The 17,186-nt window shown below is 37.4% G+C and overlaps 2 long non-coding RNA genes across 2 annotated transcripts; both read left to right on the plus strand.

Moving 5' to 3' along the window:
* Positions 1–2,834: 2,834 nt before the first annotated feature.
* Positions 2,835–15,363, plus strand: LOC117195552 (uncharacterized). The gene is made up of 4 exons (XR_004475277.2): positions 2,835–7,528; positions 9,288–9,580; positions 12,182–12,286; positions 15,328–15,363. It is a non-coding gene; the product is annotated as an uncharacterized LOC117195552 (long non-coding RNA).
* A 34-nt stretch (positions 15,364–15,397) lies between these two features.
* Positions 15,398–16,208, plus strand: LOC125964212 (uncharacterized). The gene is made up of 2 exons (XR_007476971.1): positions 15,398–15,635; positions 16,059–16,208. It is a non-coding gene; the product is annotated as an uncharacterized LOC125964212 (long non-coding RNA).
* The last annotated feature ends 978 nt before the right edge of the window (positions 16,209–17,186 follow it).

Genomic DNA, 17,186 nt, shown 5'->3' on the forward strand with positions numbered 1-17,186 from the left:
CAAGATCAGGTACAGGAGAGCAAAGTGTAGTATTTAAGAATATCCCGTATTGCTATCAAGCTGCTTGAAACCTGGCTCTATCACTGACTAACCATAGGATGTTTGGCAAGTCACGTTACCTCTCTAGTTTCCTTATCTACGAAAATCGGAATGATAAAACGTGCGTAGAAGAATCAAATGCAAAAATATAGGTAAAGTGCCTAGCACTGTACCTGACGCAGTGTAACCACTCAATAAAGGGTGGTTTTCATCACTAGTAAGGATACTTGTACAATTTTTCATCTGAGTGCTATACTATCTAGGCACTATGCATCTTGCATTGAGATCAAATTCTTTTGGTAAATTAACTTTTATTGTTATAAAAGAAGTACAGGAAAGTACAAAACAAATCAAGGGTGATGAGGTTCCCACAGTTCAGCACGTACACTTTCACTTAACGCCCATCCTTGATGTCCACCATCTCACTCCAGTTCTCCATGGTGTCCTTAAGCTTGGAGCTTCTCCACCCATCTTCTCCAGGGAATAGTTGTTGGGCAGGAGGGGAAGGGATAGGAGGTTGCTGGGAACTAGGGGAGCTGCTGCCTTGCTTGGATAGGAGAGGGGCCCCGGCCATCCAAGCATTTCAGATGCTTTCAGTCATTCCTCCATTTCCAGACCTGGACCTCACGCCCTTCTGAAGTAGATGGTGCTTCCGCTTGCACAGGGCGATGCACTCACTTCTCGTCCGGGATAATCCCTTCTGCCAACTTTCAGGTGGTCACTTCTTCCACTCTGGTAAATTTATTACTGTTCCTCCACCTACTTGGCATCTTCTGAAAATCTGTTGCAATATACTGTTTTCTGTAGTTTTCCCTACCATTCTTTTGGTCCTTGTGTGTTAATACTTTTTAAAAAAATTCCTGACCTATCATTTCAGGAAGAATTGAAGGACTGGGAGAGAAGATAAACACATGTGGCAATCATTCTTTTTAAACTTGAAGTAGATGCCAGATTCTAAGATCAGTTCATAAGGTGAAAGTTGCATTTAGACAAAATTAATCTTGAACTCGTATAGTATGGAAAGAAAAGTATCTTTAAATGTTAGGATCCCGGGCTCCCCTGGTGGCGCAGTGGTTGAGAGTCCGCCTGGCGATGCAGGGGACACGGGTTCGTGCCCCGGTCCGGGAAGATCCCACGTGCCACGGAGCGGCTGGGCCCGTGAGCCATGGCCGCTGAGCCTGCGCGTCCGGAGCCTGTGCTCCGCAACGGGAGAGGCCACAGCAGTGAGAGGCCCGCATACCGCAAAAAAAAAATTAGAATCCTAGTCAGCCTGGTGAGATGTTTTTACTCTGAGAGGCACATGGGACCTTAGGCACAGGGGTAGTACTCCCATTTTATACACCTGTGGAAACATAATTTTGTATATGGGCATGGCAAGTGGAATTACCCATACTATTTGTTAATTTTTATGCTTGTGCTTTTTTCCCTGAACTTCTAAGCCTTTGCATAAATAAAATGTGTGCAAGATGATAAAATTAACTCTGCTATAGATTCTTAAACCTCTCTTTAAAGAGACAGTTTGGTACAAGAGATTCTAAGCTGAACACATAGGCAAGGTTAAAAAGTCTTACACGGGGATGGTGAGTTGGTAGGTGCCAGCTAAAGACCAAGAGCTACAAAGTGACGGTGCCTGAACTGGAATCGTGGACTCTTTCTACCCCGTGGCCCCCACTTCAGAGTTTAGAATCAAATTAAAATTGGGGAAAGACTTTGAGCAAGGGTTGTTTTGGTTTTCCAGTGCATGCTTAATAATGCAAATGAATTGTACTTTGCATTTTTATTTATATAATTTGAAATAAGACATTTAAAATGAGATAATTGTATTGTATAAGCACTTTATGTTTTGATTGATTCAGTTTCTTTACCTCATTTAGTCCTCACAATAATTCAGTAACATAAGCATTGTTATTACCCTAATTTTACTGATGAGTAAACTAGGGCTTAAAGGGGTTGAAGACTTTCTTCAGGTCATACAGTGGCAGGACAGGATTCTGTGACTTTTATCACCACTGTCCTCTGAAATGGGGGGAATCTCTGTTTATTTAAACTCAAACACTTAACAGAATATGATCATAATGACCAATACTTAATCTCCAACTGCCTTTAAAAGTACAGTAAGTTCGTACCTCTTGGAACAGACAAAATTTTAGGGGCAAAAAGGAGAGGGTCTGGAGGAAAGAATATTCTGGACTTGCCACTGACTCATCAAAAATAGGAGATTATGGTGACAGTGAACTCACAAAGATTTTTGAACATCAAGGTAAGAATTTTTCTCAAAATATAGCTGGACTCAGAATCACACTGATCTGACAGTGTTGTTTTCTAGACAGAAACTTAAAGAAGTAGCCATTAGAACTACTTGTTTTTTTAAGGTGTCCAGTTATATTTCAACTTTATAGTGTATCAGATTTATCCATACTAATGAAAATCTTTTTATATACTGATAATCTATTCTAAAACTATCTAAAAATGCCAAATCTGCCAATGATGGTAACAGCATCATTAATTAATTTTCTCACTTAAAATAATAGCCTCCCCTTCCCTTCTCCCCCTTCTGGTCCAACTTTAAGATTTATTTCAATTCATATTTTCAGCCTACATCTGCTATCAGATATAGAAAAATGACCCAAAACCTCAAGTGATATCCACGCCAGCTGTCATATGTAATGAACACACTTTTATAAGCTGGCCTTTTTATACTTCTAGTTGACAGATAACTGTTTTATGAACAAAAGCATAAATAGTTAAAAATCATTTTGAATCTACATAAAGGTTTCCATAATAAGCCTTTGATGTGATTATCTCATGCATTTAGCATTAATGAAACAAAGATTTTTTCTGATATAAAATAAAATAATATTTGGTATCAAGTAATAAAGCTATTTCACTCAGAAAATCACTAACTGGCTTAACTGGGTGTGTAATAGTATTACAATGATCAGTTTCATTATATGATACTTTCTTGACACATCTACGTGTTTTGAAAAATCAGAAATGTAATAATAAAATAATTATAATGAACTACTGGAGGAAATCTGCAGAGTACAGTATTAAGTATATCCTTAATACTGAGCATAATTCAGAAAGCACTTGTGGGCTTAAAATATGGCTTCTTTAGAAATATTCCTTATTATGTGCATTCGGTTAGAAAAATATATTATGAAAAGTTTGGTGACTTTGACATGTTGCCATTGCTAAAAATAGTATCTGTCAGTAATGTCCTGGTGCTTTCAAGGACAACAGTCATCGAAGATTTTTCTTTTTACCTATAGCATTGCATGTGAAATTTAACTACCATCCACTTATGAATATTACTTTTTAAGCATGAATTATAATTGCTCATAAAACATTTCTGGGAAAAGATTGCATTAAAGTGAAAATATACCACTTATCATAGAATAAACAATGAAGCTAAAAGATTAGTACAATTAAATTTAATCTAAGTAGGTCTTAAAACACAGCACTTTGCAAAGCAGTTTGGCAATATATGTATAAAACAAAACCAAGAAACTAGACATAAACTGTTGATTACAAGGAGAATACGTGCAATCCAACGCCTTTGGGACTCTCAGTTCCAGTCACAGATACAACCTTTAAACATACAGTCTAAAAATTTTCCCTAAGATGATCTGTGCTAAGGCTTTATATATCTTAACATTTTTTTTTAGTTTTAAAATAATGGCCCAATTGTAAACAAACAAGCCCGAGTTATGATTGCAATTTTAAGATTTGATAATTGTTTAAAGCATTGATGTTATAATGACACATCCATTTTTAAAGGCCACTTAAAAGGAATATTTAAATCAATAAATGGTGATGTTTATGTGTAATTGTGCCTATATGCTAAAAGTACATACAATTTAAAAAATAATTTAGTTAAAATTTTTCATTGAGGTAACATTGGTTTATAACTTTATATAAGTTTCATGTGTATATTTCAACTTCATTATACACTACAGCGTGCTCACCTCCAAAAGTTTCGTTTCCGTTTGTCACCATATAGGTGACCCCATTTACGTATTTTGCCCTCCCCCCAACCCCCCTTCCCCTTTGTAACCATTACTCTGTTCTCTATGTGTTTGTTACTGTTTGGTTGGTTTGTTCACTTCCTATTTATTTATTTATTTATATTCTACGTATGAGTGAAATCATATAGTATTTGTATTTCTCCATCTGACTTATTTCACTTAGCATAATACTCTCAAGGTCTATCTATGTTGTTGCAAAAGGCAAGATTTCTTCTTTTTTATGGCTAAGTAGTATTCTACTGTATACATATACCACATCTTCTTTATCCATTCATCTGCTGATGGACACTTAGGTTGTTTCCATAACCTGGCTATTGTAAATAATGCTGTGATGAACATAGGGGTGCATGTATCTTTTCAAATTAGTGTTTCTGTGTTCTTTGAATAAATACCCAGAAGTGGAATAGCTGGACCACATGGTAGCTCTATTCTTAACTTTTCAAGGAATCTCCATACTATTTTCCACAGTGGCTGCCCTGACTTACATTCCCACCAACAGTGTAGGAGGGTTCACTTTTCTCCACACCCTCATCAACATTTGTTAATCCTTGTCTTTTTGATAATAACCATTCTAACAGGTGTTAGGTGATGACTCCTTGTGGTTTTGATTTGCATTTCCCTAATAATCAATAATGTTGAATATCTTTCATGTGCCTGTTGGCCATCTGTATGTCTTCTTTGGAAAAACGTCTATTTAGATCCTCTGCCCATCAGGTTGTTTGTTTTTCTGTGGTTGAGTTGTTTGTGTTCTTTATGTATTTTGAATAGTAACCCCTTTTCATACATATGTTTTGCAAATATCTTCCCCCACTTGATAGGTTGTCTTTTCGTTTTGTTGACGGCTTCCTTTGCCATGCAGAAGTATTTTTTTAGTTTATGTAGTCCCATTTGTTTATTTCACTTTTGTTTCCCTGGCCTGAGGAGACATATCCAGAAAGATATTGCTAAGACAAGTGTCTTGAGCATTGATATTGCATAAACTGATGTCTGTGTCAAAGGCCATGCTGCTATGCTTCTTCTAGAAGTTTTATGGTTTCAGGTCTTACATTCAAATCTTTAATCCATTTTGAATTGATTTTTGTGTATGTTGTAAGAGAGTGGTCTGGTTTCATTCTTTTGCATGTGGCTGTCTAGTTTTCCCACACTATTTATTGAAGAGACTTTCCTTTCTCTATTGTATGTTCTTTGCTCCTTTGTCAAAATTAATTGTCCATATATGTGTGGGTTTACTTCTGGGCTCTCAGTTCTGTTTCATTGATCTGTGTGTCTGTTTTTCTGCCAATGGCATGATATTTTGATTACTATAGCTTTGTAGTTATAATTTGAAATCAGGGAGTGTGATACCTCCAGCTTGTTCCCCCCGCCTCAGGATTGCTTTGGCTATTCAGGGTCTTTTGTGGTTCCATATAAATTTTAGGATTTTTGTTTTATTTCTGTGAAAAAATGTCACTGAGGTTTTGAGAGCAACTGCATTGAATCTGTAGATTGCTTTAGGTAATATGGACATTTTAATGATGTTAATTCTTCCAATTAATGATCACAAAATATCTTTCCATTTCTTTGTGTCTCCTTCAATTACTTTCAACAATGTCCTATAGGTTTCAGCGTACAGGTCTTTCATCTCCTTGGTTAAACTTGTTCCTAAATTAAATAATTTAATCTTATCAAGAGGACTAGATGGAAATTTTTGGTCAAAAGGACTGTGTCCTTTAGGATAAAAAAATCCACCAAAGAAAAAAGACATTCACTTAGCATTTTTGAGAAATTCATTTCTTCATCTTATTAAAGCAAATGCATGTTAAGTTTTTCTACTTGAAAAACATGGTTTATACCCAGAGATTCTATGAAAATTGGGTATTAGATAGCCTTATATTAACATATCAACAGCTTATTAGTCATTTCTCAGGTGCTTGGTATCCTTATTTCTAATTAGCATCCTTTTATAACATAATGATCTTTTAATATCTTTGATATAAAAAGCTGGTCAGACTTAAAAAATAACCTTTATGGTCCATCACTTTTTTTATTTAACATTTTGATCTCTGATATGCACAAAAGACTATAGTGGACCCTTGATTAACATGGGTTTGAACAGCTCAGGTCCACTTATATGGTGATTTTTTCTCATAAATAGGTACTACAGGACAACACAACCTGCAGTTAGTTGAATCCACTGGTGTGGAACCATGGACAGGAGGGCCAACTGTAAAGATATACTCAGAATATTTGACTGCGTGGAGGGTAGGCATCCCTAACCCCTGTGTTGTTCAAGGATCAACTGTATTTGTTTTTAAGTCATTTCATGGTGATAAGACTTACTTCACTACTAAACTGTAAATGAGGGGACCATTCACAGTGATTAACAGCAAACCTTCTGCAGCCAGACTCCTTGAGTTCAAATCCTAGTTTTGCTACTTAATAGTTGTGTGGCTTTGATCAATTACTTAATCTCTTTATGCCTCAATTTTCTCAGCTATAAAATGGGGATAATATTGATAATAATTCTTACCTTGTAGTGTTATAGAAGGAATTAAATGTATTAATACAGGTCAAACATTTAGAACAGTGTCTGGAAACTAGTAAGATCTAAAAAAAAATCCAAGCTATTATGAATATGAATATTTATTCTTACAATATTTTATTGCCAAGATACTGTCTCAGTCAGCTAGGTAAAAATCCATCTTAGTCAGTATCTCTACATTTCCTGATAGTTTTGGTGAGCTGTATCTTGTTTATACATGTGATAAATGCCCTGTGTGACATTTCTTTCAGTTCCTGGTCCTTGACAAAACTACATCTTGTGTATTCACTGATTTTTTTTTACAAGGGAATATATATTGTCATGGGGTGAATTCTGTCCTCTTCCAAAGACGCACTGAAGTTCTAACCCCCAGTACCTCAGAATATTACCTTGTCTGCAAATAGGGTCTTTGCAAATTTAATCAGGTTAAGAGGAGTTCATGAGGGTGGGCCCTAATCCAATATGACTGGCGTCCTTATAAAAAGGGGAAATTTGGATACAAACACATAGAAGGAAGCAGATGTGAAGATGGCCATGTGCCTAGAGTGGCACACCTACAAGCCAAGGAAAGCTAAGGATTGTTGGAAAACACTACAAGCTAGGAAGAGGCAAGGAAGGATTTTCTCCTGTCAGAGAGAATCAAGGTCCTGGGACACCTTGATTTCAGATTTTTAGCCTCCAGAAGAGTGAGACAATAAACTTCTGTTGTTTTCAGCCACCTAGCTTTTGGTACTTTGTTAGAGCAGCCCTAGGAGACAAATACAGGTATCATATAGATTTATCTACTTTCTAACTAGACACTGAGGAGGCTGCAATTAATCATTCCCTCATTTTTTTCCTTAAGGGTCATGAAGTATGGATTTGAAGAAATAAATCCTTAATTTCTAGGTGTAAATGAACTAATGCAATTATTTTTGATCAGTGAGTGGAAAACAAGATGGTGAGTGACTGAACAGTGTCACAGCAACGTGATTGGGCCTAGATTTATTTCCATTTTCTACTGATATACTTTCCAAGGGATACCTTTATTAATGTTTTTTTAAAAACTACCACTGCTATCTTCTCAAATGATCTACTTTTATATTCTGGGAGACAAATGTACCTGTTAAATAAACTGTCCTTAGCTCCTTAAGTACCCATCACACTGATAGATTGATTTAGCAGGGAATTAATAGATCAGGTAGTTGAACTGCTTTACTTCTCACAGGAGGAAACTGAAGTCAAGAGAGGTTAAGTAACTCGGACTTGTGATGCACAGTCTAGAGGCTCTACTTATTATAACCTTTTTTTCTGCATCACATCACTAAGGACTTAAACGTAAGTTAAATCACATTTAAAAGATCAGATTCTTCTGGATCTTTTTTATATCCTCTTCATAGCTTGTAGTATTAGTGGCCTACCAAGGGGAAGTGATAACTGTTTATTGGGGAGAATGCTTGTTTGCCAGTTATCTTGAATCTGTAAACAAACTTGCTATTAATAGTTGAGTAGAATGTGGGTATATATGTGGGTATATATGACTTCCCTGTCCTTGTGATAGCCATAACACGTCGAAGCCAGTGCATGTGAAGTCTACACTGTTTTCTAAAGGCAGAAGCCTTCCTTAGGGTGGTTAAGTCAGTAGGAATATTTCTAAATGGGGCATCAAGTAAAGACTGGTCCTGAGTTTCGGAAGCATGCAGACATTTTTAGTACGACCTCATATCCCATCATAGCTGACTTCGGAGGCACTGGGTGAGGAGGTCATGAGAAAGATCAACAAACCAAAATAAAAGAGAATCTAAGTAAAACTACCAAGATCAAAAAAAAAAAGAGAAAAGGCATAACAGCTTTAATAAATGACTTTGTCTAGAGCTATTAGTCAATTCATAGCTCGAAGACTCAACCTGGTAATTAACAGTTTAATTAATATCTACTAATCTACAGTTACTTAGGGACCTCTCATCTTCAAATATTTGCTTCAAATATTATTAAACTTACTTTCTGCCAGAAATCATGCTAATTACCTTACAGATGTCTTTTTTAATGCCACAAAACTGTAAGAAACTACAAATATTATCCTCATTTTTACAAGAATGAAAATGAAGCTAAGAGAGTTTAAACAACTTGCTTTATGTTGCATTCTTAGCAAATGATTGGGCCAAGATTTAGACTTAGATCTAACTCCAATGACACTTGCATTCATGATCTAATCAGAAGGTTGATAGAATCCCTGACTGGGCATCTTTCCGTCTCCCTGCTGTTAGGTAACATATGGGCCCTCCTGCTGGTTAAGCACTTGGGTCATTCTCTTCATCTGAGGTCAGTTTTCAATATAATCCTTTCTTCTTTCAGGCCTTAGGGATTTGGTCTGCTTACTTTTCTTTTTTCCAGCTGTCACTGATTCTCCCTCCTGTGATTCATCTCCTACTAGAATTCTGGAACAGAATACAGATTCCCTTTTTTTTCTCTCTTTCTGTTATTTCTGATTAAAAAAAAAAGCTTCAAATTTTTAAGGAGAATCTCACTAGCAACTTCAAGTTGCAATATAATGATATTACAATTGCTTCTGTGCTTCACTAGCAAAAGGTTACTTTTGCTACTGATGTTAAATTTACTGTTCATAATTATTTTTGCATATGTTCTTAGACACTTATAAGGCAATAAGTAGAATTTTAGTTTGACTCAATTACAATTTCATAACCTTGCTCTTTCTGCAGGCGTACAACTGTCCTGATTTATCTTGCTATAGCTTATACTTGAGAGACACTAAAAGACATTATTGAAGATTATATTATCGAGATTTACATCTTAAGAAATAACTAAAGACAAGAGACCTGAATATGAGGAATTTCAGAAAACGCCCTCCTATTAGCCAACTTTGCCTTTACTGAGACTAGTATTTATGGAGCACTTCAAGTTCTAAATGCTTCTTATATAAAAAGCCATGATGATGATTATCTACACTTTACCGATGGAGAAATTGAGGCACAGAATCTGCCCAAGAATACTAGTAAGTGATGGGCCTAAGATTCAAACCCAGCTCTGTATAAACAAATGCATTCAGCAGATTTTCAAAAATGTGGTATATGAACACATATCTTGAATATTATGTAAAGAACAAATTTCATTTTCTGTATTTTTTATCCTGCAATTCCTCTGGATCTTAATTCGCTTTCACACTCGCAGTATCACCCGATGCTTTGGAAAAATGGATCTCATTTTACTTAAAAAAATTCTACAGTTAAATAATAGATGAAATGCTTTGTTAGTGTGGCTTTTTTAATTTAGTCATCGTGAGGCTAGCTGGTTAGCTAATTCTTTTGAGATCCTTGGTTTAAATTAGTATCTCCGAATGTAAACTCTTCTTAAAAATGTACACTTGCCACTTGTCTCCTGGGTTCTTTGATAAATGCAAGTGCATAACACATATGTGATAAAACGTCAGATATACCATCCATTTTACAGTCCTCTCTTATAAACTTTACCAGTTGAAATGTTCTTACTACTGCTGAGTGTTTTTTGGATGTATTCAATCCAGGAATACTGAATAAATTAATAAGTTTTATAGATTTGTTTTTACCTATTGTCTCTTTTTGAGGAAAAGGGCAAAAATGCCCCTCTTCCTAACCCCAAAACAAAACTGGCATTGACCTCAGAACTCAATATTTATGTTTAATAGACAGCTGTGTATAAATGTGTTTAGTAAACTGTGCATAGTTCTTTTAACACAATGGCTCTAGAATCTCAGGAAAACGTTTTTTAAGGAGAGATTAAAATGAAGATTATTAGCCAACAGTAGTAGTTCATTTTACAGTAAAAATATATTATAGTGCATAAAACGGCTCTCTACTCAGAGTCATAACCTTGCTTGAAAAACTACTATGAGCTTATGCGATAGGTAACATTGGTCTAACAGGCTTATCTTTTATCCCATTTTGTTAGATTATTAAAAAAAATTTTTTTAATACTTTAAAAATAGAACATATAATTAGTGAATGGGAAACATTTGAAGGTTATTAATAACAGCCAAAAATCAATGATGTTATTCAACTCCAAGACCATTTTGGGGGGAAAATATTGTCTTATCAATATCTGTTCTTGAATGAGATATTTTCCCTCTGTATCTATAGTCAGTTCAAGTTCAGAAAACTGACTTTCAGAGGGAGGAAACTGAGAGAGCTTTGTTTGTGGCATTTTTAAAAGACTCAAAGTCATAATATAGATTATCCTTGTGGAAATGTCTACATATTATCCAACATCTAGAGCTGTGCTGACCACATTTCAAGTTCCTAATTGCAGAGAGAAATTTCTGCCACCACTGCAGAAAGTTCTACCGGATAACACTGTTGCAGAGAGTCAGAAATGGTAGTAAATATTTTAGTTGTTAGACAGCTTATCAGTATACATCCAGATATTTGGTAACACATAAAAGGAACTATGAGTTATTTTTCCCAAGAAATTTAGAGCTGACAAAAATAACTTACAAATTCATTTATCAAAATTTTAATAAAAGTTCATTAATATGCTAGGCACTAGGTTAGGCAAAAGTGAATGAAGTGTGATTGTTTTTTTAACCCTGAGTGATTACAGTCTTGTGGATAAGCTGGACAAGTATCCAATCACTATATAATGTGAGTTTGGCTCTAATGAGATTATACACTAAACAAAGAAGATATTAGCTCTGTCTGGAGGAATTGAGGAAGAACTCAAATAGGAGATGATAGTTGAGCTATTATATTAAAAAGCTATTTTTAAAGGATGTGAACTAGGAATACGAAATAAAAGGCTTCATCTTTCTTGATGTCTGTATAGGTACATTTGGGACTAGCCCTGAACCTGAGGCAGGACACTCCACCACATTTTGTAGCCTGCACTTGGGAATCTATATCCACTGAATACCATTCTAGAGCCACATACCAGGTTTTAGGGATATGACTCGGCCTAATGTACAGGTTTTTTTGGGAAATCCCAGGCTAACAACTAGAGCTGCTACAACCCACAGTGTGATAGACATGAAGGGATTAAACAGTAGAGCCTGCACACTCCCGAGCTCCTGCTGCCAGGCCACGATGAGTGGTATAACCTGGGGAATGTGGCAGGGCTGCAGAGCAGGTGGCTCCATTCTCAGCGGGACTCTTCTAGGTTTGTACGTGTCCCTCCCACCATCACAGCTTGGGGGGATGCAGATAACACCCCAGGGACTGTGCACTGGGAGAATAAACGAGTGGGGGCTCAGGCTGAGGGCACTCTCTGATGGCCTTCCCGCACGAACGTAGTAGGGCAGGTGGGAATCCTGGAGGTGGGTAAGGGGTCCAGGTAGTAGCAGAACAGAGACTTTACTATGCTGGTTAAACACATCACCAGTTCCTTCAGCGAGAAAGACTGGAAGTTATTTAGCCATTGTAGTATGTTGTCTATAGATTGGTATATGTCTTTGTATCAGTCAGGGTCCAATCAGAGAAGCAGAACCATTAGGAACTATATCTGTAACAATCAGAGATTTGTCATAGGGACTGGATTTTATGCAATTGTGGGAGCTGGGAGCTCAGGAGGAGGGACTGAACCTTGTGTCAGTTCTGTGTCTGATGCTGAGGGAATGGGTGTCTTGCAGAAGCTGGGAGCCTCCGTCATGTCGCTAAACACACTCCAGGCCCAGGAGCTGGAAGTAAGGAAGAGGGTCCTGGGAAAGATGAAGCAGCTACTTTCCACCACCGAGGTAAGAAAGCAGATAAATGACAACGTGTGTGAGCTACAAAAATAGCTGCGGCTTCACCTCCATCCTCCAAATCTCACGCAATAATCTCTCCTGGGCCTAACCAGAGATACACAGGGAAGAGAGCTCTAGGAAATGCAGTTCAGCCCGGCCAAGCTGACACTTTGCAAAGTCAGCATCTCCTTAGGGGACGGTGTTTCGGTCACAGGCAACAATCTCTGGTTAACTTCATAGAGCCATGTGTTAAAACAACCAAAGACTGCTTTAGGTATTTATAGAGAGAAATACTTAAATGGAGTAGATTCTGACGATTCTACTTGAGTCTGGTGCTCCAAGTGGGCAAAACCAGATAAATATCACTTCTTAGATGATTTTAACTTGGTGAGGAAAGGCCTTTGGAATGTTGACCTTCACAGCCACATAGACTTGGCTACTTTCCTTGTGATGGCTAAAATTACAAATCATATGTAGATTTCTTCATAAGTATGCAAAATTAACTAAGTAGGAGAAAATGCCTAGATAAAATTCTTAGGTATTTATTGACAGGTACCCGTGACGTTGGGAGACTTCCCTGTGCATGAAAATTAGTATGAACCACATAACTATATCTCACTAAACTCAAACTAAATGTATCCCCTACTCAGCCTCTGCTTAGCTGGATCTCAAAATGCCTAGGCACTCTAAAAGCAATGAACCTGAAGGGAAGTAGGAACTGAAAGAGACAGTGGTCTTAACTGATTGTGGTTTAAATTTCTCACTTTGTAAACTTTATAAAACTATCTAAACATGTAAAATCATTACCAAGTCTCTTGGGAACCATGAAAGTGAAGTACAGTCATCCTTCTGTGTCTGAGAGGGATGGGTTCCAGGACCCCTAGAAGATGCCAAAATCCACGGATGTTCAAGTCCTTTATCCAAAATGGTGTAGTATTTGCAATATAACCTGCACACATCCTCCTGTATACTTTAAATCATCTCTAGATTACTTATAATACCTAATGAAATAGAAATGCTATGTAAATAGCTGTAAATAGAATGCAAATGCTATGTAAATAGCTGCTGGAATATGGTAAATTCAAGTTGTGCTTTTTGGAACTTTCTGAAAATTTTTTTCCTGAATATTTTCCATCTGCTGTTAGTTAAATCGATAGACGCGGCCCCTGTGGATATGGAGGCGAGCAGCTGTACACAGAAGCTTAAGCTTCTTTAGGTCTGTGGTCAATCTGCCTCTGGCTCATGCTTTATTATGATTAACTGTGAAGTCCCTGAGATCATCACCCACACCGCTTAGCACAGCTCTTAGCACATGTTTGTCTCTTATTAAAATTTGTGGAAGGCAAAATAAAATAAAGGGGAGAGAGAAAGAAAGAGGAAGAGAGAAGGGGGAGAGGGGGAGAAGAGCAAGGGAGCAGGGAAAAGGGAAGAAAAAAGGAAGGAAGATAGCAAAGAAAAAGAAAGGGAGGAAAGGAGGAAGGAAAGAGAGAGGGAGGCAAAAGGGAAAAAATGTGCAAGTTCATTGAACCAATTAAAGACAAGTCCTGGCCCAGATTCCAGGTAATCTAGTCAGTTCCTTGAGAAATCAAATAAAACTAAGCATATATTTTGTAGACCTATACTTTAATCCATGATTATAAAAGTAGTAGAAATATTCTGTATCATATAAATGTTCATTATAGCATGATGTAGAAAAATAATAGTTATGAGAGAAAAATAGTGTTTTATTCTTTAAAAATACCTTATACAAAGAAGATTTCTACAGATTGGTAGGGTCTTAACGAAGATTTATTTTTAGAAGTTTTGATGTCTAATATTTCCTTGTTTAGTGATCAAACATAAACTATATTAACGGTCAGGAATGATTATTTTGGAGTCTCTGAATCCCAAGGGGCCTGTGGCTCGAACTCAAGTGGTCTGTCAACTTAGACAGGAAAAAATAACAATTTTTTCCAATAATTTCTAGCTGTAGTTTAGCATGTCCTTCAAGTATGAATGGAGGCAGCAAACAATAACATTAGCCTGTGACACACATTTTCAAATCACATCACATGTTGTCAATATCTCAAATATGTTGACTCTATTTACTAATTTGAGATCCTAGTAGTTATTAGACTGGCCACTAGATGTTGTTCCTTGATGTGTTGATGAAGAAGCATACATGTTAGTCTATTTCACATTTGTCATTTTAAATCTTTTGGTAACTATATTTCAATATAGTTTCTAATTCTAGTGTTTTATTCCATACACTTAAAAACATTATTACAAAAGGGGTACATAGGTTGCCAAAGAGTCCCATGTGCACAAAAAGGATTAAGAAACCCTGCCTTTTGCAAGGACAAAATGTCTCCTTCATTGCAGTATTTTTTTCTGGTTAGTATTCTAGAGATGAGAATGGAAAATAATGGTGATTACAGGCGTAGTACACAAGGTGGCAGCACATCACAGTTTAATTTCCCCAAATCAAATCCCCTCATTCTCGGCGGTATCTGGATGCTTCAGTGTAAACAAGGAGATGACTAGGATGTAATACATTTTCAAAAAATAGCCTTTGATACTTTCAGCCTTCTAATGTATATTGGTATGCTCTTTTTGTGTGTGTGGTATATTGCACACATTAAAAAAAAGTTTCTCAGTTTGAGAAACAGAATAAGAAATGATGTTAAATTATTTTCAGGATTTTCTCTAAATGTTTCCTAAAAACAAAACGAAAAACCCCAGCAAAATTCAAAGAACCAAAAAAGACACTACTCTTATGAAGAAAGACTTTTTTCTTAGTATAGGCACCATGGTTTCATTTACACTAATATGTTCTATGTGCCCAACGGGTAATTGGTGAATTACATAAAACTTTTTCCACCGGCATACACCATTTGTAATCACATAGCCTCTCTGGTTTAAACTTATGAGTTTTTTTTTAAGTGAAAACAAAAGGAGCAGGGAGGTAGATGTGGTAAAATGCTCTTGGGTGGAATAGGTTGAAAATTGGCTGTGATGCCTCATTTCTCCCATGATACCTCCAGTGTTTCCTTTTGCTTTCCTTTTTTCAGGACTGGGCATGGAGCTCACGTGGGCACCTCAGGGAATAACGTGCCTGGAAGAGCCTTCTGGAAGGATGTGAGAGTCATGAGAACGAGACCTGGAAAGCTGAGTTGCCCCGGCCGGATAGAGCCCAGGAAAATGAGGACTCAGCCAGTCTGCTCCCAGACAGACAAGAGAGGCCAGTTGAGGCCGGGAGAATCACACAGCCTTAGTCTCTGAGCTGTACCTGATTCTAGCTGTATGAGCAATAAACGCTTATTCTTTTTAGCCACTGAGTTTTAGGGTAGTGTTTTAGGCAGAACTGTTTGTAGAATAGGTAAGTGTTACAAACTATTCTTTATTACTAACTGAACATGAGCGCATGCCCAACCCAGGTGATACGTTTTAACAAAATGTAGAAACTATGAAATACCTAGCATTCTATTGCATCAGCTATTTTGGCCTGTGTGATGTTTCCTGAGAGCCTCTAGCCATTTAGTAAACCTAGTTTTGACTCTAGGTACAGGAACTGGGGGTGAAAGAAGAAATTGAGTATGGGCATGGGGAGGAACTGTTATATATGAATGTTTGTGTCCCCCGCAAAACTCATATGTTGAAACCCTACCCCCCAGTGGGTCTGTATTTGGAGATAAGGGCTCTAAGGAACCAATTAAGGTTAAATAAAATCATAAGGGTGGTGCTCTCATAGAATTGTCTTCGTAAGAAGGAATATCAGAGATCAATCTCTTTCTCTCTCAAGCCCTGTGTGCACACAAAGAAGAGTCATGTGAGAACGCAAGGCCAGCTGCTTACAAAACATGCCTCGGAACGAAACCTACCTTGCTGGTACCACGATCTTAGACTTCCCAGCCTCCCAGACCGTGAGAAATAAACGTCTGTCGTTTAAGCCGCCCAGCCTGTGGTATTTTGTTATGGCAGCTCCGTTGACTAACAGAAAGTGGGAAGACAAAATAGAGGGAAAGTCATGATGACTCGTAATTATGGTTTCCCAGCATTCCGACGACTTAACAAATATAATTTTATTTAGTCTCCCACCACAGCCCACTGGGGGGGATACTATTGCTAGCATCCTCATTTTATTCACAGATCAGAAAACTAAGACAAAGAAAGGCTAAGTAACATGACCAAGTTCTCATGGTTAGTAAGTGGCCGAGTTGGAATTGGAATCAGGACGTCTGTCTCTAGAAGCTGTGCTCTTAATTGGTACTTTATACTGGCAAATGAAGGTGGGGAAAGAGAGAGGAAAGAGAAAGTGGTTTATAGGATGAGCCCAGGGCTGGTGATCAGAATCTGTTGTCGTCTCCCAGGCCAGCTTTCCCTGACTCAGAGTTTACTCCTGAGGGATACATCTCCAAGCTGGGTGTCCCTGGAGGCCCAGCGCACTGTGACACCTTGTCTGTGGAGATCTGCACGGGACTTTGAAATATGGTCTCCATTCTCTTCTTCCATTGTTTTCATGGACCGAATTGCTAAATTGTTTCAGGACCCCTGGGCCCCCACCCCCAAAAGCTGTCTTTGGGTAGAAACAGGATCACGTCAGCCTTGCTAGACTTGATGGTATATGCTGTGTAGTCTGGTACGTGATGACACACTGCCACATGCAGCATGCTGTTCTGGTGAAGATATGAATAGGCATGTTTACTATCATAAAACAAAATTCTATGTACACTTGGAGGCATGAACAAGAAGGTATTTAAAAGCATTTATCTAGCATTGCTCCACACTGAATACATATAGGATGAAGTTACAAATTGCTCACGTTAATTCTACCTGAAAGGTACAAGATTAACTTGTTGATGATTAGGTCTCCCATATATATTTTTAAAATAAATTTCTTTTTATTTATTTATTTTTGGCTGCGTTGGGT

The sequence above is a fragment of the Orcinus orca genome, chromosome 4 (assembly GCF_937001465.1).
Source record: "Orcinus orca chromosome 4, mOrcOrc1.1, whole genome shotgun sequence".
NCBI classification, from domain to species: domain Eukaryota; kingdom Metazoa; phylum Chordata; class Mammalia; order Artiodactyla; family Delphinidae; genus Orcinus; species Orcinus orca.